General features: G+C 39.8%; 1 protein-coding gene across 8 annotated transcripts in view; it reads left to right on the top strand.

Moving 5' to 3' along the window:
• Znf438 (zinc finger protein 438) overlaps positions 1-24,765 on the top strand; it is a 125,656-nt gene that overhangs the window by 39,154 nt on the left and 61,737 nt on the right. For 4 of the 8 annotated variants that reach the window (XM_045150570.1, XM_045150576.1, XM_045150573.1 and 1 more), the window contains exon 3: positions 16,861-16,922. The exons of the other annotated variants lie outside the window; for them this stretch is intronic. The gene's annotated coding sequence lies outside the window, so the exon portion shown is untranslated. The remainder of the gene's footprint in view (positions 1-16,860; positions 16,923-24,765) is intronic. 8 annotated transcript variants of the gene reach the window in all.

Below are 24,765 nucleotides of genomic sequence, written 5' to 3'. Positions count from 1 at the left end.
GTGAATTTCTTATACCTGTGGAGTCAACAAAGTGACATTTATCACTTTATTTGATTATATAAATAAGATAATTTAAATGAAAACCAAGGAAAGATTAAGTTATTTGATCTCAATGAAAAGTCATACTTTGTAAAATCCTGTGTAAAACACTTCCTCTGCTTTTGTTACACTGATGCTTCTCTGAGCTAATCCTAGGCAGGGCAGCTGAACTGGCTATTCCACAGGCCCGTCTTTTTCTAGAAGTGGGCTGGGTTCTGCAAGCGTTAGGTGTCATGTTCAAGTCAATTGACAACTGGCTTTTCACATGTGGCTCTGAGGGCTGCAGCAGAACCTGAATTGTAGAAATAAGTTCTGGCTAATTCCAGTGCACTGTAAAGAAATCACTGGAAGCTGAAAATACTGGACATATGACAAACTGAGTGAGATATTGGAAAGTAGGCACAAATTGGGACGCTCTTAGGCAAACAGACTCTTGACTACCAGAAGTTTTTCAAAACCTGAAATTGGGTGTGGTTTTTTAAGGTAATTCCAGCACTGAGGAGGCTGATGCAGGAGGATTGAAAATTTCAGGGTACTCTGGGACAAATGACAAGACCTTCTCTCAGAAAGAAAAAGTTCTAACAACAAACTCTCTTGATTAATATATTTCCCATCCTAAAGTCTGTGCCTTCAGGCTGATTGGCTTGTCAGCAACCACTTCCTCATTTCCCTAGCACCAAGCACATGCAAAGCATGTGAGGTGCTCCTCTGTGGCTGAGTTCCTGGTGGCGCTTCTTTCTTTCTGCAACATCTTCTGTTCTAAAACTCCAGTTAAAATCTGCATACTTTTATTATAAACTCAAATGGCAGTAAGCTGTGCAGTTATGTTCTCTTCAATTATTTCTTTTGTCATCTTTCCACAGATATATAATAATTAAAAATGAAAGTTTAAAATGAAAGGAGTTGTATATATATATGTATATTTGATAAAAGTGCATTGTCTGAATATGATTAAAATATGCCTTTTATGCTATGACAGAATTAATTTTTAAAGGATTTGCTATATATCTTATGAAGAGAGTAGCCTCAGAAGATTGGTAAGTGACAAGCATTTTTTGAAGAGATATTTCTAGAGTATTTAGTAATTTGATGTTTTTAGGTTCTTGACAAAATAGGAAGTATAACATACCTACTTTAATGACTTGTTTTTCTCTTAAGTGCAACATTAATAGAGGGCTAGAGAGATGGCTTAGTTAGGAAAGTGCTTAGTAAGACCCAAGTTTGATCCCTAGAACCCATATCAAAATGCCAAGCATGATGGCATGTGGTTATAATTCCATCCTGGGGTAGTAGGTATTTGGGGCTTGCTGGCCAGCAAGTGTAGCCTACTCGGTGCGTCAATCAAAAAAAGGTAGGTGGGCTGGAGAGATGGCTTAGCGGTTAAGCGCTTGCCTGTGAAGCCTAAGGACCCCGGTTCGAGGCTCGGCTCCCCAGGTCCTACGTTAGCCAGATGCACAAGGGGGCGCACACGTCTGGAGTTCGTTTGCAGAGGCTGGAAGCCCTGGCGCGCCCATTCTCTCTATCCCTCTATCTGTCTTTCTCTCTGTGTCTGTCACTCTCAAATAAATAAATAAAAATTTAAAAAAAAAAAAAAAGGTAGGTGATGTTCCTGAGGAGTGACACCTAAGGGCAGGCCTCTGGCTGCCACCTGACCTGCATACACCCTCATGTGCACACGTGTGCACAAAGTGCTAGTAGAAATACCACCCTCCTGTTCATTTTCATGTAATTTCTTCCTGATGCCCAATAACTGTATTTTCAAGAATAATTTAGGCTTTTTATATAATAATGATAATGAGTATATTGTTGGTAAGACACAGAAGAAGTGAGGCATGCCCTCTTGTACTTTGGGTGATGTTTATAACATGGTGAAAGGAAATTGAAAGTAGTGTCTACACTATTATTCCAATTGAAGAATTATATATAAGGAATATATATATATAAAATATTTAACAAAATTCTGTGAGGAGACGTTCTGGGTGTTAAAAGTTGTTATCTTCTGAGTGATAGACTTTGCATTTATTTTACCTTTACATATCTGGAAATTTACATTAATTTTTTTTTTTTATTTGAGAGAGGGAAAGAAGCAGAGAGAGAGAGAGAGAGAATGAGTGGGTGTGCCAGGGCCTCCAGCCACTGCAAACGAACTCCAGATGCATGCACCACCTTGTGCGTGTGGGTATGTGGCTCCTAGGGAATCGAACCGAGGTCCTTTGACTTTGCAGGCAAGTGCCTTAACTGCTAAGCTATCCCTGCAGCCCTGGAAATTAAATAATGAGCTTACATAATTTAGTAGCTCTTATTTATGGTTATTAAAATTATGAACATTTTTAGATAACTCATGCTGAAACTTGGTTTCTGATAGCCTAGCCTTGACAGTTATTCCTGTTATACACTTACTTATTTTCAACTTAATTGAAGGTAGCCACCAACACAAGTTGAATAGAATAATAGTACTTCTTTAATAATAGTAGTTATTTCTATTATTAGTATTATGTTTATTACTGCTATTTGAGTCAACATCTTGTTGGTAGGCCAGGTTGGACTCAGACTTGTAATTCCTCTGTTTCAGCTTCCTGAGTGTTAGAATTATAGGTGCCCCACAAGACTATTTTTAAGAATAAAGATAATGAATTAAATATTTATGATTAAGTATAGGCTCAATGTGTAAAATCTTATTTTCCAGTTTTTATTAATGTACATATATGCTCACCGTAGTTTCTTTAGATTTAAAAATGTATTTTTATATTCAAATTCTTAAAAAGTTAAATACAAAATTTGTCTTTTGTTTTGCCTTCTCTGCACCAAGAATAAAGATGAGATGGTTATTCAAGAATTATAAGTGTTTGCTTCTCAGTTTTCATTAATATGATCTGAGGTTTTAATTTTGGACTATTACTAAAGTACATTTTTAAAATATTTTATTTATTTGCAAGGAGATAGAGAGAGCTGGGACCTCCTACCTCTGCAAAGGAACTTTAGGTCCATGGGTCACTCTGTGCATCTGGCTTTATGTAGGTACTGGAGAATCGAACCTATGCCTTTAGCCTTTTCAGGCAAGTGCATGAACCACTGAATCATCTCTCAAGCCCCTTAAGTATAATTTAAAACAATTTATGTTTTTAAACTTTGCTCTGGACATAAAGATTATGAAACCCTAGTATTGTCTAAATCTGAAATAAATTACCACTTTTTCCAATTACATATAAAAATGAGCTTTAAAAAAGTCATTAAAGTGTATTCTTGTAGCTGATTAATCCTCAGTATTTTCTTGGTCTGTTTGCATATTAAATCCTCAAATTCATTTTTCTTTTCTTTGCCTACCTTCAGGCCATTTCTTTGACCAGTAGGTGAGGAAAATGAAGTACCAAAGGATATAAATTAAATTTATGTAAGTTAAATATCAAATTTTGTATTTGGTATTTTCTGTGGCAAAGTATAAGGTACAGAATGTTTTTGGGTGGGGTTGTTGGATCAATAGATTTCATGTGGTGCATTCCCAGTTATCCAGTGCACTTGTGAACTTGTTTACTACGCTGTCTCTGCCAGTAACCCTATCAGGAAACACCGGCCTGGCATGCAGAGTCCCATGAATATTTGTTCAGTGATAGAACCTGCCTCAGACTGCTTTGAATCTTTGACAGGCTGTCATCCCAACCTTGCATGTAGCTAATTACATGGGCATAAACTTCATTCCTTCTTCATTATCTTGGTCCCTGAATTTCCTACTGTTTTTAGAGTATTTCTGAAATTATTTTGAAGACTGTTTAGGTCTCTGAAGACATTTTGCCTTATCTTGGCATCTATGGGAAAGGAAGCCTCCTGTAACAACTACCAGGAGTAATGTCTTTAAAAAAAAAAAAAAAAAACAGCCAGAGATGGAAAGCAGGTAATTTAATAATGTAGCTAGACTACCACCAAAATATAGGGAATGAGGCATGGCTGGGAACAGTTTCCTAGAATTGCTGGTCAGCGTATGGCTCTGGGCAGGAGGCTCACTGTGGTGTAGCAGTTCAAAAGCCATGGCTGGGAGACAGGAAGGCCTATATTTTTCTAGTTTAGGCTCATCTTTACTCTGTGATGATGGCAGATCATCCAGCTTCTCTGGTCTTGGGTTAAATCTCCTAAATGAAGAAGCGGGCTCTCTAAGCTTCTTTGTGGCTTTAAAATCCCAGGTCTGAGCAGGGCAGCAGAAACAGTGCAAAGGCTTTTGCTTGACAGCATTTAATTTTTAATTTCATTAAGTGAAGAAGTCATTTACTTTCACCTTGTGAAGTCAAGCAGAAGAAATCATCCATCTAGAAGAAGGGTCAGTTGAGTTTCTGCAGGTATTCTGACCTGATATGAGGAAGTGACACATTTCGTAGTGATCGTCCTTCTTGTCACACCTGGAAAGAATCTGGTACTAGAATGACATAGGGGAATGTTAACACATCAGTTTTCCCCTGAGAAAATAGGAAAGATGTTTGTCCGGCTTCCTGGAAGAGTCTCCCCTTTTCCACTGGGACGTGCCTGTGTCTCACCATTGAGGACAGTGGTAGGGGAGGACTGTGGTGGCAGCCATCAGACATGAAACTTCAGGTCCCTCAGAACACCCATCATTAGTGAGCTCCTGGTGCTGGAGAGGCTTCTAGCACTGCAGGTGTATTGCACAAAAGCAGCAAGAGGATGCCCCTGCGTCCACTTATGGCAGTCAGAGGACGGCGCTATTGAAGAAAGGCTTGGCCCTGGCCAGATCGTGGAGGAAGGACCACCAGCCAAAGCCTGTCCAGGACAGCATGGAGAAACGTGTGCTGCTGGCATTGTATGTTGACTAAAAAGTGGTTGGCTTGCTATAACTTCCTGCCTATTAAGGGCTTCCTGGTAAAATTTCTCAGCCATGGTCTTATTTTAATAGAGAAAGCTGTGTCATGAATGAGTACAAATAAAATTAAAAATAAGTTATGAACTTGGATAGAAAATGTACTTGACATACTTTTAAGAGCCATACATGTTTGGAAGGCCCTGCTCAGATTGCCTCTGTCCTCAGGAACGTGAGGCAGCAGACAGATGGCAGGTATTAACTGTTTTGCTTGGTTTTGAGCAGCATCTCCTTGGCTGTGCAAGGCTAGGTGATGGGACTGCAGGGTGTTTGCAAGGCCTTCATAGACCACACCGAGATGAGTGAGGAGGTAACTGGGTGCCGACTCCATGGTGGTGTGCAGGAGACGATGAATCCAAGGAATGGGGAAGAATGCTACAGATGACAAGGAAAGTTATCAGAACTCAAGTGCCTATACCTGTAAACTTTCAGACCTTACGTCTTGTAGAACTAGAGGTACCATCGTAGCTGTTAATATATAAGCATCTGGAAGGGAAGAATTATTGACACATGTGCTTTCCATTTTCTAGAAGTAAAACTGATGAAGATGGGGATGATGATGGTTGGCTTGCCTGTGCTGCCTACAAATTATATCCAGTGTTTTTTTTTTTTAATCTGAAATTGCAGGATGATGCCTTTTGATCAACATTGTCCCTTATTAACTCACAGAAAGATTCCCCTTGAATTTTCAATGTATCTAAAAGAGTTTCCACAACCTCCCTCATCCCTGATTCTTTGTGGCAGGGTTTCCTGCTCAGCTCAATGTCTTTCTATTCAAGTAGAGGTTTCTTTTTCTAGTCTTCATCTGCTGAAATGTCAGTGTCCTTTTACAACCCCAGAAGCCTTTAATTTATACATTGGATTTGTAAATGGATGGGGCCCAGGCTACGCCTGTCCTGAGGAGCATGTGGTTTACCTCCATGCCTGGGCTGTGGGAGGCTCTCCACTTGCTGCTCTGAGGGAGTTAATAAGAGCTCTTGTGACCTGGCTTGCCCCCACTTTATGGGCCAAAAGCTAGATGGCCCCAAGGAAAAGGGAACGGGATAAAAAAGTCAGCTGTGGTTGGGAACTAGAAAGTTAGAACTTTAAAAACCAGTACCAATATGATACAGACAAGAATGAGAAGCTAGGAAGAGCTTAAGAGGTTAGGTTTTTCATTAAAGCAACCATCAGGACATTTGAAATTGTCGTGATGGTTTTTAATAGGCACCCCTTGGGCCTTACAAAGAATTAAGGGTTTGACTTTCTGTGTGTGGCTTATTAAATGTAAACACATACACAATTTAAAGGGAAAAGGTAATCTTTTTATGTAAAACTGTTTTGATTTATGGTTTCCTGGACTTTGAAGGCCTCCTTGTTCCTTGATTAAATGCATTCAGTGGTTTTAAAACTTAATAAGGTTGTGGGGAGGAGCCTTTTTTGGTCTAAGCAGGTATTTTTAATACAGCAATTAGGGATGTCTCTAGGAAGATTATTGAAAGCACCATGTGAAAGCACTGTATAGCAAGGCATGGATATTGTTACTATAAAGAGAAAACAGAGGTTAAGAAACATGGATGTATTAATGTGAAATTAACAATGGAATCAAAAGTTTCTAAGCTACTAGTTTATTTTTTATAGTTTCTTTGTTAAGAGATCAGAAAAAAGAATACATGAATCACTTGCTTTAAAAAATGCTTTTTGCTTTAAAAGAAAGGCATTATAAATCGTGACTCCCTTTGACCATGAACCTACCACCTTCACAGGGCTCATCATTTTGCTGTTTATTCTTCCAAATCATCTCAGTATTTGTGTGTGCACACTCACATGTGCTTGCATGTGTCAAGACACAACCATAGACTATAAATTCAGTCTGGCATAGATAGTTCAAGGACCCCGTTCTGGATTTTGAACAAGGCCTTTGGTCATATGCTTTGTTTTCCTACTCACAATGTTACCACAGCTGGCGCTTACTGAGTAGTGCTATGTGCTAGGTGGGGTGCATACTATTTCCATAATTCAGTGTCATAGTCTACATAGACACCATCAGATGGGAGTAGCTTGTGCTACATAAATAAAAACTTCTTCTGTCTGCAGTGTTAGAAATGCCGGTAGTTTAGCATCCACATAACTTCACTGCTAAGACATTTAGAATGGCTTTTTACAAGTGATAAGAAGTGGTTATTCCTGTGTAACTGGCCTCTGCCAGATAAGTGGAGTCAAGTATCTGCTGGGCTGGAAGACTGAAGGTATATGGGCTGTGACTGAGGAACAGGGTGGTAGCATGGAATGAGGTATAGCATGTAGTGGGGAACACACAGCCCCAGACATTTCCCACTAGGTCATAGTTTTAGAAACCTGTACCTGTGGTGGTGTCCTAATGTTAGAGACAGTTAGAGGATACAAGGCCTGGTTTGAAGACGGTTTGGTTTTTGAAAGATGCCTGTTATTTTATGCTTATTCATACTGGTGTGAGGAGATAAGGACTGCTGTAGTGGGAACTCAGGATTTTTACAAAATTGTTGGGGAGGGATGAAAGGTGGGTTGAAAAGAAAACCAAAGCTGTGCTTATTATATGTCCCTTCTGTTGGGAGTCTGGATGGTTTTCAACATTCCATAGTAAAGTATTTTTAGTGAGTGAGTGGATAGCTGTCAGAAAAGTCTAACTGAGCTCTGTGGCTTAAGCAATAATGGACCTTGAAAAGGCCACTTTTACACCACTTTAATCAAGTGATAATAATGGTCACCTCATATGGTGGGACTGAGATGACATCAATCATTGTATGTATCATGCATTATGACAGTGCCAGCAACAGGTGACATTCTTTGAGTGTTCATTGCCTCTTGTCCAGTTCTACAGTTTTCTGTTTCTACTGATGGATGTTTCTATATGGAGGACTTCCCCTGCCTGCTTCTGTCCTTGCTACCGGAAAGAAGTTACCATAGTTCTTGCAAGGACTCTGCGGAATTCCAGAACCCTAGTTCTGTGTTCAGTATAGAAGGAATTCCTGTTGCTGAATCACTTAATAATGCTGAACGCCTAATGTGTGTCACTTCACATTTCTTGTAGCTGAATGCTAAAGATCATTTACAGTGACTCTCAAGGGAAGAAGAAAATACATGTTGAAAGTCCTACCGAATCTTGTTTGGCTCTTTAGTCTTCAAGATTAAAAAGGAAAAGCAATATGTAATTATCAAGGTAAATTAGTAAATTTAATAAGGACTGTTGCAGTGGGATTAGTAAATTCTGCAGAATTAGTAAATTCTGTTGTAGTAGAATACTATGTAAATCAAACTGTTTCACTTTAGATTTCTTTTGGTAACAATTTTTAGTTTATTTTAAAATCTCCAGTAACACTCATGGAAGTTTTATTTGAAGACCAGCACTCAGGATAACATGCCCAAGTACCTCATTTCAACACACACAGAGGCAGGCACATCCCTCTCAGTTGGCATTTGCTGCCCTTCAGGGTCCTGAGGAAGAAGCCCATTTCTACCCATGGAGGAATAGCCCTCTTCGGTTTCCATCTGTTGCCCTCCATAGCCTACGCCATAATGGGGAACTGAAGCTGAATCTCAAGTCCCCCCATTTTGCCTTTTATTTATTTGTTTTTAATTTTGCATGTGCATGTATCTAATTCGGTTTGTCTATGTGTGGGTGCGTGTGTGTGTGCAAATGCACATGCATGTGGAGGTCAGAGGTCACCATCAAGCATCTTCCTCAATCTCCACCTTATTTTTATTTTTTATATTTTTGAAGCAGGGTTTCAAGCCCAGGCTGACCTGGAATTTACTTTGTAGCCTCAGGCTGGCCTCAAACTTTGAGATCCTCCTACCTCATTCTCCTGAGTGCTGGGATTAAATGCGTGCACCACAGCGCCTGCCTTCCACCTTATTTTTAGATAGCTTCTCTCACTGTAGTTAGAGCTTATTGCTTTGGCTAGACTAGTGAGCTGTAAGGATTCCTCTGCTCCACCTTTCCAGCACTGGGATTACAGACACGGACCACCAGGCCTGGACTATATGTAACTTCTGGAATCTAAATTCAGGTCCTCATGCTTGCACACCAGCATTTTACCTATTAAGCCATCTCTCCAGCCTAGTTTCCTCATTTTATTTGAGTTTGTTTGATGTTTTCCTTGCTCTCTTATTTTGCTAAGATTTTCCTGATATGGGAGTTTAGAGCAACTTGGAATTGACAGAGAGAATATGCATATCAGGTTGGTATGGTCCCGAGCCTCCAGGCCTAAGAGCAAGTGCTAGCGAGCGGACCTTACTCGTGCAATATTGCGCTGTGGATATGAGGTGTTCCTTGAAGACAGTGCAGGCTCAAAAGAGGCCCTTTGCAGTATAGAAAATTCCTTTGGTATTATTCTCCAGTCTTCTGGATAGTTCTGGCAAACTAAACGCTTTTGACTTTTACTGGTGATTTGCTTTTCCACCTCATGTCATTGGGGTATGTGTGTGTATTTTACTTTTAATAATAAATCATATGAGTTCCAGGTCAGCCTGGATTAGAGTGAATTCCAGGTCAGCCTGGACTAGAGTGAGACCCTACCTTGAAAAGCAACAACAAAACAGGGTGAAATAATAAATCATCTGACTTGTCTAAAGTTATGCCAAGTGAAATGTTCTTTCAAAGGGATCTATGGAATTTCATCTAGATTAAGTTTATCCAATCTCTTTCTCCTCTACTGTATTTTGTGACCCCCCCCCCACGTGTGTCTCCACCATCTGAAGAATGTATATGTTTAGTTAGTTATGTCTTTACTGTGCCTGTTTATGGAAACTCAGTGTTTTTGTTCTTTCCCAAGAAGCAGATGTGGTAAGGTTGTCTTGTTATCTGGAGATTCCAGCCAGCGGTTCCCAGAGGTGTATAAGACCCACATAGTCACATCTGCTTTTTCAAATTAACTAGAACTATTTTAACTTTCTTTGGCTATTGCTATGCTTCCCCCAAAAGAGTTTACAGTAAGTTGAATTGTCAGACTTCTGGCTTAGAAGATTGGAGAAACTTTTACTTAGTGTAGATAAAGGTTGAAGTGGGGATTTGATTTGATTGCTTGTTATTTATTGTAGAAAGAATGCTTTCCCTACAGACTGACTGGGGAACAAGATATTTAAACATAAGCCAGGGTGGAGACCAATTTGTTTGGTCAGCTTTCTAGGGGCCAGGTTTCCCTTCTGCTGATAAGTCTGCCAGCAATTCCCTCTCCACCCCCGCTTGATTCGTGTGGTTGCTATTGGACAAGGCACACGTGTAGCAGTTAAAAGCTAACTGTGTCTAGAGCAGCACAGTGTCATCATGTCTTTATGAATTTATGCTGTGCTCTGACACGTGCGTATAAAATGCCTTCTTGCACTTTCCCATCCTGCTTTGCTCCTGGCTTGTGTATCCATGTACCTGGAAGGCAGCAGACTCCATTTATCACTGGGGTAGGAGGAGGCTCAAAGATCTGAAAGGGTTATGGTTCACATTTCCTGTGTAGCTCCCTGGAATCTTCCTGAGCTGTAATTCCTACATGATGGTAAACAGGCTCCTTGACCTTCTGGCCTTCTTGCAGTGGCCAGCTTTATTCCAGGTGATTGTGAGGAGCCTCCCACGTTTAAAAGCTGCTTTCTCCCTGAGATATGCTAGGCTCATTGCAGTCCCAGAAGAAAGCCCTTGATTTAAAACTACAGAGCAAGTAACATTGATTTAAAATTTCATATTCAGCAGCCAAGTTCATTGTCAATTGACTTATGTAGATACTTGAATCTGCTGGTTCCTGCCCTAGTAAATTTCTGGTTGAATGCAACTCTATTGATCTTTCAAAGAGGACTTTATTCCTCCTAAAGCCACACTGGAGAAATGGGGTTTGTTTCTAAAGGAGTGAGGGTTTTGATCCTTTCGTCACACTTTGAGACACTTAATCAATAGATTATTTAAATTGCCTCAGATATGAAATGACAATACTTCTAATTCTTTTAATTTACTTTGTACTGTTCTGGTATTGGGGACTGAACCTAAGGCAGCATGCATGCTAGGCAAAAAGATTGCCTAAGGAGCTGACTGTAGTATTGAACACTTTTAAAGTATATAGCAGCTCATTTATTCTGTAATTTAAAATGCATATAGTTTTGTGGTTGGCACAGGTTTTCTATTTTTGCGCTTTGCCCTTAAGTTTTAGAAGAAATGGTATACTCAGAAGCCTAAGAATATACCCAAGGCTTTTTGAAGAGACAAAGACAGGCGGTACCTGTGCCTGCATTACTGCAGTCCAGCTTGGATAGAGACCCAGCTCTCTGGGCATATTTGCTTTTGTTGCTTGTAGCACCTGTGTTTTTTGTTAGCAGCTTGGGAACCTGGAAGTTTGGGGACAGAAGAGAAAGTGAAGGAGTTTCTAGGATCATGTTAGTTTGTTGGCACTTAGCAGTGGTGGTTGTTTGCATGAGCCTATGCAGTGAAAGAAACTGTTTTCTAGTGCATCTACTCCACGTGTAAAAGTTTTATGTAGAGGTGGGCAGATGAATCATTAGAATTATGTCTAAATCTCTGGAACGCCAACATGTGTGGTTGTTTCATACTCTCCTTAGTTCTCCAGTGTAACTGAGCCTGTTACATAGATGTTGAATGTTGAGTGGATGGATGATGCCATCCAGTTGCATTGTATACATGTTTGTATGCATGTCTAATCTGTTGTCCTGAAATGGTAAATATTTCTCAGAATCATTCCATTAGTTAGTTAACTTCACAGCATTCTGCTGTTCTGGACCTCACTTGCCTAGCCAAGACACTGCTCTGTCATAGGAAAAGATGACCTAAGCCAGGAGTGGTGGTGCATACACGCCTTTCATCCCAGCACTCAGGAGGCAGAGGTAGGAGGATCGCTGTGAGTTCAAGGCAACCCTGAGAATACATAATGAATTCCTGGTCAGCTCTGGACTAGAGTGAGACCCTGCCTCGAAAAAAAAAAAAATGACCTAAAATATAATCTGTAAGCTTTCCTAATACAATTGAGAAAATTTATTGATTTTTAAAATAGAAAAGTCCATACTTCTCCCAATGATTAACTCTTTCTAGGAAAAGTAATGGCTAGTAGTATCCATAAGCAATCAAATGGTAATAGAAGGCTGATATGAACATTGTGTCTGGCAATATGGGGTTTCCCAGGATGTGTACAGTCGTTCCTGCCAATCTAAGGTTTCTGCCACTTCTCCTTGTGACCTGTGTACCAGTCAAACCCAACAGTAACGTAGAATGCATTAGGTATGGGTCTGTGATAAATGAGAGGCTGAGGGGAGGATGGGGTCATTGAGTTGGGGTAGAGATTGATGAAAGATAGGAGGAAGAAGCCTGAATGTGGTACTAAACAACCAGTTGGCATTTGGATGTAAGGATTGGGGATGCTCTCTGACAGCTGTATAAACTGGCAACAGTTATCATATGACCATCCCCCAGCAGTGAAGAAGCAACAAGCAGCTTATTCATACAGTGGGGGCCTAGCTCCATCTGTGATGTTTTTGCCCCCCAGAGTCTCCTGAAGTGGAATTTCAGAGAACTTTACACCCAGAGCAGACAACTGCTCTTTAAATACCATAATGATCACTTTAGTAGAACACCCTCATGTCCAACACAAACATGCACCAAATTCTCTCACAGTTAAAAATGTGGCAGTAAGATGGGGCAGTATATCAAAAAGTTATCACTCCTGATGACAAAAATGACCCATTTAACCTCACTGATGAATTTAACTCACAGTTGAGTTATATGTTAGTTTGAATATGAAGCAAATTCAATATTTTTGGCATGTACGTAGTTGATGTAGCTGTAGTTACAATAGATAAATAGAATTTCACAGCACTTTTTGTTACTAATGTTAGAAGATTCTTTTATAATAAAGCAATTATATATTAGTACAACAAATTATTATAATTCTACTTTTGATTTTGTAAAAAATGGATTTATATTGAGATCTTTTGATTATATTTTAAAAGAACAAGAACTTCAGTGCATCTAGTTTTAGAGTCAGACTTTGTGTCTGCTTTGATTCTTTTGTTGTTCAGTGAGAGGAAAAGCAGCAAAGTATTGTGGGAATGGCAGCAGCTTCTTGAGTGAGGACAGACCCCAGGACAGTCAGCTTGATTTCTGATGACCTGCGGCTGCTGGTGGGTTCACAGCCCTCCACATCCTGTGAACGTCCACATCTGGTCAACTGCTGGGGAGATCATAAAAGAGAAACTGTAACTATGTTTCTACACTGTAGTTTTGTAAGGATCTGGGGTCTTTCAGGATACTACTAGGTAATCCATAATTAAAGGGTTTGTTAGCTAATTTTAGGAAATTTGGACATAATCACAGTACATATCTATATTAACCCAGTATTTCCCAAAATTTATTTGAAGTTGGAAACACACACTTTGTCTTCCTTCTAATTTCTCTCCTTTGTTCTTTAAGAACAATCATCTCCTGTAGAGCAAGTTTCTTGAGTTTTTCACTATAAAGTTTTATACACACATGTGCTGCACACATGCACTTGTGCATACGCATGTGCAAACATATCATTTAAATCTGTTAACATGTTGCTTTGAATGACCAGGTGTTGACCGAACATAATAAGATACTCCCTCTTTATTATGCAATATTAGAAATACTTCTGTTTTATGTTTATGCAATTAGCCTAAACTCCTTTTGTAATGTCAAGATTTAAAAAAAAGGAAATAAAAAGCTTTAGTCTAGTTGTTACAAGAACATATCTTTATTTAAGGAAAGATTGCTTGTCACCAAGTTTTGTAATATACTGATCTAGCATCTTGAAACCCACTTTGTTCAAAAGATAGCAAAAATCATTAACTCTTTTAAATTTGTTTTAAGAATTATTTTACTTATGAGAGAAAGAGACAGAGAATTGGTACACTAGGGCCTCCAGCCACTGCAGTTGAACTCCAGATGCATGTACCACCTTGTGCACATGTGCAACCTGTATGCATTAGTCACATTGTGCATCTGGCTTGCGTGGGTTCTGGGGAGTTGAACCTAGGTCCGTAGGCTTCGCAGGCAAATGCCTTAACCACTAAGCCATCTGTCCAGCCCTCTTTTTTTTTTTCAGAAATAAACTTATCATATGAAGAAAGGAAGTATGATTAGGTAAAATTAACCTCCCTGGCCCTTGGTACTGGGGTATCTTGCACACACTTCCATTGCTGTTACTGAGGCCCTGTGCTTACCTTTCTCATCTGTGTGCTCAGGGAGTAAAGCCATATCCAGCACCTTACCTTGCACAGAGCCTGGAATCCAGCAGGCTCACACTGAGTGTGGGCATGAAGGGTAAAGACTCAAATTCACAGTTATTCTTCTGGAAATATAGTAGTTTGGCAATTGCAATCTTAAAAGGACTGCATTCTTTTGAAAATCTCTTTACAATGTTTATTCTTGTCTAAGAATACATTTAGTGTATATCCATAAGTGTACAAGATACAAGTCAAATAAATCAAAGCAGATGGGCAAATATATAGGTAAAAGAAGAAAATCTTAGGAATTGGATTCCCTGGTTTCATAACTTACTCTGACATGAGACTGATCAAGATAGCATGGCCTTAGCATAAGGCTCAGCACATAGATTAATGGATTGGAATTGAGGGTTCAGAAGTAAACTGTTACATGTTGGTCCATTGATTGTTGCTTCTGAAAGTGCTGCTAGACAGATAAGTACAAATGGTGCTGAAAATGTCCCTAGAAAAGCAACGACACATATAACTTAATTCAAGATGAACAGTGGATCTGTGTCTGACAACCATAGTTATTAGAGATGGCACTAAAAGCATGATCTGTAAGAGAAAAAGTATTGTAAGTTAGACTTCATTAAATTAAAACCTTCATGTTATTTTTACCCTTTTTAATGCATGTGTATGTTGTTGGGGTGCAGGCACACAGCTTGTGCTTGTGAACAGCATCTCTCACTGGCCTGAAGCTCACCAATTAGACTAGACTGGCTGGCCAGTGAGCCCAGGTGTTCCTCATCTCTTTCTCTCCAGCACTGGGGTTCCAAGTAAGCACCACTGTGCCTAGCATTTTTACATGGGTTCTGGGATTAGACTCATGTCCACAGGCTTGAGAGGCAAGAACTTTACTGACTGAGTCATCTCCCAGTCCCAGAACTTTTATACTTAAAAAAAAAAGACATTGTTGTGAAACAAAAAGGACACACTATAGACCAGCAGCAAACATTAGTAAACTTTACATGATAAAGAACTTGTCTGTAGAGCCACTAAAGAACCTCAGTAACTCAATAAGGAAGAAGACATTTGAGCATGGAGGATGGAGGAGGGTTACAAAAAAGACATCAAATAGATAAGGGGTTAGTTGAAAAGAAGAGGTTCAATGGAGGGGACACAAGCAGGTAATTATGATCAAATTCTATTATGTTCATGTGTACAAATGTTCATATTTAAAAATGTATGTGATATATGGGTGAACATAAATGTCATAATGAAGCTCATTATTTTGTACACTGTACATGTGCTAATTAAACTAAAAATGATAATCTTTATAAAGATTAATAAAAACAAAACCTCATAAAAGGTTTAGCTTTACCTTCAGACTATACCAGGTATCTTCAAAGAAGAAGTTTATTAGCTAATTCTACTTGTTTCTAAATTCCCAAATATTAGATATTTTTGTTTTCTTTTACTGCCTACCTGAAATTTCTTTTGACAAGTGACCAGTGACCATTAAGCTCATTTGTCTGTTTTCTGCCTTGATGAGACAGAACAGGGCTGGGTGCTCCTTTCTTTTGCTTTTTTTTCATTGGTGGATGTCAGTCTTTTGTGGAAATCCCCTCTGTAGCACTTAGGAGGGGAGCACACATGGATTTGGCACTAAGAACACTCACAGAGATAATGCTGACGTGCTACTGCCAGAAAGAAAGTGAATGTAGTGTTCCTATTGATTATAGGCTGGGCTCTGGAGTTCTAGGAGAGGACTTCAGAAGTGAAGTGAGTCATTGTAGTGATTGATTTCTTGTGGTCCTAATTTATGAAAGCAGTGCGTGGTTCTGAATGGAAAGAAAGTTCAGTTGTAGCCTCTGCAGTCTTGTGTATCCTGGTGTTACTGAAGGTTGGTAGTTGTTCTCTTTATCAATCTTGCATAGGTGGCTCATCTGGTTCCCACTCTGAAAAACATCTTCAGTGTGTTTTTCACGCTTTATTTCCATTGTAACTTACCCTGATTTTGTCTTAGTTTGACCACTGTAGTAACAAAATGATTGCCCTGCTTATTGAATCTTCTCTCAGTAACTTATCCTCCAAAACAAGAGTCGTGTTTTTTAAAACACAAACAATGTTTTCTATTGAAAAGTTTGATTGCTTTTATATGTAAACTAAAGCTTTATGTAATCAATCTAGTATATAACCTCTTATAATATTATTTCAACCCAAAGTTCTGCTCCTTAACTTCACTGTGTATCATTCCCTCCCTCTTTTCTCAGTCCCAAATGTAGCACCTGCCTACATTTTCTCCAGTAATAGCTCTCCAAAATCCCATAGTGCCTTATATTACTTGTAGCATTTGCTATATCTATTGTGAACATGAAGTTTTTTATATTTGTCCCTTGTGGAGATATATGTGTTCCTTAGAACAGTCTCTCACTCAACTTTGTATATCTCTGTTCACTGAGATTGTGACTGGAGTTCAAATGTCAAGCAAATTATAAATAATTCAGTTTAAACCAGGCCTGCATACCAAATAACATAATATTATCAAATTTTTTATGAAAGTGAAATGAACTAGATAAAGGGAAGTATTGTATCTCCTGCTTTTAGAAGTCATTGAGCATGGTTTATGGTTTTTATTTCAAATTTTTAAATAATATGTAATATAACTTTTGTCAGTTTTATAGTACATAATATAACTCCATGCTCTTTCAGGTGTAATCATCTAATTAGTTTCTGCCAGCTATGTATCAATTCTTTTAATTTTATCCTTTCATTACATTTGCTTTCAGATAAAGATGAATGCCATATGTCATCCAGTACAGAAGTTTTGAAATTAGTCAGATCACTTCAAGTAAGTCTGCTCACAATCAGTATCAGCACCGGCTCAAGACTGACTTAAAAGCAAAGAGTTAATTCCAAAGCCTGGGACTCTTAACACTCAGATCTTTTGGAATAACTTATTATTCTCTTGAAAATGGAATCCCTGTCTTAGAAAATGGTGGGAAGACAAGTTATTAAATTTTGTGCTTGTAAAATACAACTTTTAGGGATGGAGAGTTTGCTTAGTGGTCAAGATGCTTACCCGTGAAGCCTGAGGATGCAGGTTCAATTCTCCAGGTCTCACATGAGCCAGGTGCACAAAGTAGCTCATGCGTCTGGAATTCCTTTGCAGTGGCTAGAGGCCTTGGTATGCTCATTCTCTCTATCTGCCTGCCCCCTACCTCTCTCTGTGTCTCTAATAAATAAATAAAAATTTAAAAAAAGCTTTAAGCCCATTATTTTACAAACCAGACAGCTCAGAACCATTCTCTTACTTGTACAAGTCTACCCATAACTGTGCAAGCAGTGCTTTCAGGACGACTTTTCCATCGTCACTATGACTTTATTTTTCAGTTCCATTGTTTTAAGTTTCATATAACCTATCTGAATGATTTATTTGTTATTATTAAAGTAAATAATTTATTATCTAACTAGTACTTGTACCTTAATTATTATTTATTATTGTTTAAAACCCTGGGTCTAAAAGTTCATTTTCAGCCACCCCAACTTCTGTGGTTGTCTTCTGATGGACTTTGATATGCGTCTTCTCTCCCATCCTCTGGGCTGCTGCCACTGATTCTGCCCATAGAATGACTAGTAATTTTGAAACCTTTTAATGATTTCTGGCTCCCTGTGGGATAGAACCCATGTTTCTTTGCCTGGCATTCAGAGCCCTCTGATGTGCTCCCCAAGGCATCCCCTATGGAGGCAGCTGGTCTTGTCTGAACTCTCACTGCCCTTCATATTGCTGTCTTCACCTGTGCTGTCTTTGACGCCTGTGCTGGTCCCTGCTGCCCCCACCCTTGCGGCTTCCTCTGTGCCTTTGAGCCTGTGTAAGCCTCCCTGAAGCATCCTCCCCCGAAGCACTAGCTTTTCCTCTTATCTCTGCTCCTGCAGCTGATGTTGCGCTGTTTCCCGTGTCAGCACATTTTACCATGGCGCATTATCATTCACATTCATGTCTGTTCTTCTCACCCATCTTAGATTATAGTTATAAAACCAGAGGTCTTGTCAGCTTTTGGTTTCCCACAGCATTTAGCATAGGCTTTAGCAGTGCTCAGTAAATATTTGTTTAATAAAGTAACTACGTACTTGGCTTTCTTGCCCTTCTTGTGCCTTCTGGCTTTCATCTCATAGGTACACATGGCCCATGTTCATGGCAAGTAGTCATACTTGTTTGCAGTCTTGGCTGCCATCTTACTGTAGGACAACTGACCATAGTGTAGTTAGCAAATATATAGTGAGTCCCTGACCTAACAACTATGCTTTGGGACTCAGGTTGTTTTTCTCCACTGACAAGTCTTTTTAAAGCCAGGTTTTGACAAATCAGGAGCTATTTTCTCTTCTCTTCTTATACAAACAACACATTATATATGCGTAGAAAATATACAAACATGGAAAATGGTTCTGTCTACAGAAAAACCGCATTAATAGGTATCACTTCTAAATTTGACATCATATCAGTTTTTATGAACAAGTGATTATCATCTGTACATGGGCATAATGATGCTTCTGGTGAAAAACATGTCAGTGTGTTCATAAACAACCCTTTCTCTTGACAGCTTAGGTTGTCAGGCTATGAGAAAAAACACTTCATAAATTTAGGATAATTTAATTTATTCAGTTGTCATTAAGTATTGAGCTCATGAGTATCTGCTTTACACTAAATATGGTAGTCAGTGCTACAGGCTAGGGAAAGGGTCAAAAGATGTTAGGGAAGATTGCTTTCCCTCAAGAATGTGAAATGTATCAAAATATCAAATTCCCATGGTGATTGGCTGCCATATAATGCTTTTCAGAGGTCACTGATTTTAGGATGACTAGAATGATAACTCATTATAATTCAACATGACTTTAAAACTAGTGAAATTATACTGGATTTCAGAATAATGGTAGAGATGTAACTTTTTTTATTGTTCTACCCAACGTAGAATAATAATATTGGTAGAGTATTCGAGGCACAAGCTACCAGGCATTATCACTAGCTGGGCAGAGCAGTTAGTGTGTTTTGGGTCAAGTAATAGGTGGGGAAATTAGTTCCATATTTCTGTCCTGACAATCCATAAGAATCATCAGTTTTATAAAGCTACAGGTCCTTGGATTTTACCCCAGAACTATTAAATAGAATTTCTGGGGCATGGGGCATGCACCTATTTATGTTTTTAAGCTTCCTGTGGTTCTGACATTCAGCCAAAGTTGAAACCTGTGGATTAGGAGGACGGACCCAATTTAGGAGAGCCATGAGAGCCTTACTGAGGATTGGGCCTCTATCCCTGAAGCAGTGGGAAGCAGCACTCAGTGAATACTGAGACGCGTGACATGATCACATTGGAGTTTGCCAAGATAAATGATTCTTCAACTACATGTGAATGGAAGAGAAATAAGAAACAGCTTGACTCAGAGTTTGTGGTGGTGTGAGGAGAGTCCCAGTAAGTACTTAGGTGTGTGCTGTCAGCCTTGACCTCGCCATGATTTGTTTCATAAACTGATTATACAACTTCACCCTCATTAATTTGCTGTCTTTTCTCTTATGACCTGGCAAGTTTAGCAGTAATTTCAGCCAGTGTGCATTTAATGGAAGGAGACCATTGTCTGCTCATGTGCATGTCTAACTCATAATAGTGAGTGAAGCTATTTGTATAAGGAGTATGACCTTTGACATAATCATTATACAACATTTGATAACCTCCCACATAGGCAGTAACAACCCCAATCCTGCAAGACCATGCCAGAAGACAGTCACAGTATATAAGGTAGTGGTATGGCACACACCATTCTGTAGCATTCAGTTGAAATTTGAAGAAATGTTCTATGCACTTTTAATACATTTGCATTACATTTAGTAATTGCTTAATGTTCTGTGGCTGATCTGTGTGTTCCTTCAAGTACAACACCTATCAGGATTCCTGATATCCTCCTGTCCCTCTGTACCTGTACAGTCGGTGCAGCCACCAGCCTCCCATTCAGTCCTCTCCCATCCCATGTCAGCCATAAGTACCTTTGACCTATCATGCAGAGGAGTGAGTGAACATCACAGTGGACTCTTACTGGCGTGGGAGTTTCAGTTCTTTTAGGGCTCTGGCAACTAGGTGATCCTGTTGACTCTTGCTCCTGGCCAAAGTGATATATGATAGTTCCTTTGGTTCCACACTCAGGAGCCCCAACCCATGCTTTGGGTGGGATATTTCATAACTCCTTGGTTAATTTTGAATGTCTTAAACTACCATGAAGTTTTTTTGTTTTATAAAGGCTCAACATCATTTTTTTAAAAACCTTACTTTTTCACTATCCTGTAATAATACACTCATGACAACAGTTTTTCTATGATGTTAGGCTCATGACACTGTATATATTGTTGTCATTCTTATTGCCATCGAGTTGCTAATATCGGAGATTTAAGTTTCTACTCTTCACACCATTGGATGTTTTGCCTAGACTCAAAGAATCTTGTAGGAGAGAGGCAGGCAGAGGGACCCATTCTACCAATTGATTATTGTAATTCCATCTCAAAGGAAGAATCAGGATATGTCTGAAGTCAGCAATAAAGACGAATCTTGATTGCAAGTCTGCCTGTCTAGCTGGCTAGCCTTGTCTTATAATCTGTATGCTTTTCTTTGTGGGACAGTGTCTGAACTCCAAGACAGGAAGGTTGAGCACAAACGTCACCTCTGTCACTTGTACATGGTTTCTCATTACTGGATGAGCATCCAACCAGACACAGTTATGGGAAGAAGGATATATTTCCAGCTGACAGATCTAGGGAGAAGTTCCATCAGTGGCAGACAAAGCTGCTTCTGTACATACACGCAGAGAAAAGACACTGCAGCCAGCAGAACGCCAGCACTGGCGCACCAAAAAGCAGCAAGCAGCGGGGACTGAACCAGGGCTCAGAGCGCTCTGCACACGTTTGGGCTGGAAATCAGATTTGCCACCAGACGCCTCCTTCAGCCAGGCTGCTGGAGACCCAGGTTAAAAGCTTTCATAGCACACCTGAGTCTGTGAGTGACATACATTCACACTACCCCAGTCACTAACAAGGTCGAACAAGTTTTTATTGTTTCTTCAATTTCCTCATCTGCCAAATGGGAAGAAGCTTAACACTGGGGCAGTTGTGAGAATAACGAGCTATTGAGATTCAGAGTGACTATAGGAAAAGCAATAGAAGCTTGAGAGAGTAATTCAAGCAAAGAAACATAGAATTAAATAAATTAAGCATTAAATAGCATGAATTGGACATATTTTGTTGTATTTCATTCTTTACCATGGCTACAGACTTTCCAAAACTAGTTCTGGTTCATTTTAGAAGTACCAGTCCTGGTGTGCCAAGTTACAGCTTGCCTTATGTCGCAGTGGAGGAGAAAGTGCCTGGCAGAGTGCCTACCTCCTCACGCACCAGAGCCAGGCTTGTCTCCGTGTCTCATGAGCACGTCCTTGTCTTGGACATACTCACTGCTACAGGCAGCTGTCAAGAACTGAGGAGCCATAGGAGTCGATTTCTCAGAACAATTGTGTCTATATTTTGGAAGTTTTAGAACAGACCTGAAGAGTAAAGTTACATTTTTGTAACATTTTTTTATAAAACTGCTTTCACAATGTTTTCAGGTTTCTGGTCAGGTTCCATAGGTATGGGACATTGTGTGCTGAGATAGTTACAGCTGTGTATCCTCTTCAGTAGGAGATGGGATGTTGTCTCCGAGGCAGTTACAGCAGTTGTAAACCCTTACGCTTTCTGTAAGTATGCATGTCAGAGAAACTTGTGGATGTGATTAGATTGTAAGGGCAGTGTTATGAATGGAGTGGCTATGAGCCTGAGAGATGCCAAGGTCATGTCTCAGGTTTACACAGAACCTTTCGTTGGTTATGACTCGGCAGTGTCCACCTGGTCCATGCTGAGAGAGCAGAAGAGCAGGTTTACTAGACTTGCTGACATAACAGCAGGGATGTAATTATTAGACATGAGATGTGGACTTAGATGACAGCATGGACTCAGTCTGGGATTTCTGAGTGTGGGTGACTCATTTGCATCTGCCACACAGTACATCACAGAGAGGATTCTCCAGTGCTGAGGTGCTGTACCTCCTTCCTGGTAGGCAGATGGCTCCAGTAAGGCTTAGGTCAGGTGAAATGCAAGGGGAAAGTAGAGGGAGAAAGCAAACTAAACAGAGCACGTCTGGGAGATGGCTCAGTCAGTAAAGTGCTTGCTACTGTAGCATGACAATTGAAGTGTGAATCCCCAGCACCCATGCAACTGGGTAGGCATGGTAGTTTACCTGTAATCCAGGCACTTGGGAGATGGAGACAGCTCATCCCCAGGGCAGACTGGCTAGCTAGATTAGCCTAATTGGTGAGTTGTGGGTTCAAGTAAGAGACCCTGTCTCAATAAATAAAGACACCCAACATCATCCTTTGATCTCCATATGCGCACACATTCATGTGCACTCACAGGCATATGAACACACCCTTATGCATCACATAGACACACAGATTTTATAAGCTTACAGCCAGACTTGGTCCATAGATATGTCTTGTTTGATCTGCACATTGTTTTTAAAATATCAATTAGGCAAGGGTGTATCAGTGATTGTACTAGTTTGAATACATGGCTCCATAGACTGAGGTGTTTTTGATTAAGAATTGAGCTTGTAACTTGGATCTCCAGCACCCTTGCTGGAGGAGGTTGTCACTGGAGGAAGACCTTAGAGTCCACCCCTAAGGTGTTGGGGGGATGGATCTTGTGTCCAGCCCTATAAGGTGTGTTCAGAGCAGTTTGTACTTGCTGGTGTTTTTGAGGTGCTAGCTGTTTGGTGGTATTTCTCTGCTATGATCTATGGACATAAGTCAGTTTCACCAGCCATTGATGGTGTTTCCCTTATATCTGTAAGCCTCAAATAAGCCTTTACCTTCCATGAGCTGTTTTTGGTCAGGTGTTTGTCCCAGGAACTTGAAGGAGACTGCAATATTAGAGTGTTTGCCTGTCATAGGCAAGGCCTTATGTTCAATCCCATGCTAGAAAGCTATAAAAGCCATTTAGCTGTTAAGCATTATTTTGCGGGGGCGGGGGGGTGGGGGCTAGAGATGGCTCAGTGATTATTTGTAAAGCCTGCCAATCTGGGTTTGTTTCCCTGGTACCCATATAAAGTCACAAAGTGGTGCCTATGCCTGTAGTTTATTTGCAGTGGCAAGAGATTTTCATAGTAACTGATGCTCAGTTTACACCTTTGGTTCTGTCCTTCTATGGGAGAGGTGCTAGATGGTGTGGAATAGAAATGGCCTCTTTTAGATTGGAAGTAGTGGTTCTCAGTTGTTACTGCCTCATTCCCAGCTGTTGTTTTTCTTTAAATAGGATTAAAGGAACATTAAATGTTTTATTTTTTTATTGCTGTTTGTCCTAAACTCGAATAACAGATTGATTGGCCAGCATATTTCATTATAAATGATCAGTGGTGTAAGCTTTCTAGGGTCACCATAACAGCACCACAAACTGTAAGCAATAGGAATTTATTTTCTCACAATTCTGGAAGTTAGAAATCTGAACTCAGTCATGTTGGCAGGGCTGTACTCCCTCAGAGGCCCATAGGGGACTATCCTTCCTCAGGGTTTGGCCATCTCCAAATTTTCCTCTTGGAAGGAACTAGTCATTTGGATTAAGAGCTACTCAGATCTGATGTGACCTCACTTTAGCCTGATTCCATGGCAAGATTGTTTCCAAATAAGGTCATGTTCCTAGGTTTAGGGATTAGTACTTCCACATGTCATTTGTGAGGACGTAATTCAAACCAAGACAGGAGGCTTGAATGGTAAAAATCAGAGTACCTACAGAGAAACTGAGAGCCTATACTCAAACTTACAACTGTTTGCCATGTGATTTCGAACAGGTTCATTCTTAGGGACTCATGTGACATGGTATGTAAAGAGGGGATAATAATACCCTCCTCATAGGTTTACATTGAGGATATAATTCATGTGTGTATAATATATACACATATATGTGTGTGTATATATATATATATATATATATATATATATATATATATATATGACACTTAGGACAGTGTTTGGTACATACTTCATGCCCAATAAACTGTACAGTTAGCTCTTATTCATATGTAATCTAAATGTGTGTATAATAAACAAGGAGTAAAACTTTGTGTTTAAGATAACATGATGAAATAAAACCATAGGTAAACTAAATACAGCAGGTAGAAATGATGCGTGGGGTAAGAAAAGAGCTTGGACCTCTGCCTTCCCTAAGAAAGTGAGAGAATAAGAGAGACTGGATTTTTAAATAAGATTTTCATTTAATTTTTTTTTATTTGCAGGCAGAGAGAGAGAGAGACTGGGCATGCCAGGGCCTCTAGCTGCTACAAATGAACTCCAGATGCATGTATCACTTTGTGCATCTGGCTTTACGTGGGTACTGGGAAATTGAATCTGAATCATTAGCTTTGCAGGAGAGCGCCTTAACTGCTGATCCATTTCTCCAGCCCAAAACTTTCTTTTCATGCAAATAATTACAATGCATAAAATATTTAGCCTCTCAGCCTTTTGGATTGCCTATGTGGCCCTATATGCACTTGAAAGTGACTGATGGCCCAAGTAAGAACTACCAGCTCAGAGGCACTGGAGTTGACCTTGGGTTGGTGAGCCTAGGGCCT

The sequence above is a fragment of the Jaculus jaculus genome, chromosome 5 (genome assembly GCF_020740685.1).
Source record: "Jaculus jaculus isolate mJacJac1 chromosome 5, mJacJac1.mat.Y.cur, whole genome shotgun sequence".
Classification (NCBI taxonomy): Eukaryota; Metazoa; Chordata; class Mammalia; order Rodentia; family Dipodidae; genus Jaculus; species Jaculus jaculus.
Note: the sequence above shows the minus strand (reverse complement) of the source record. Positions and strands in the feature narration are given on the sequence as shown.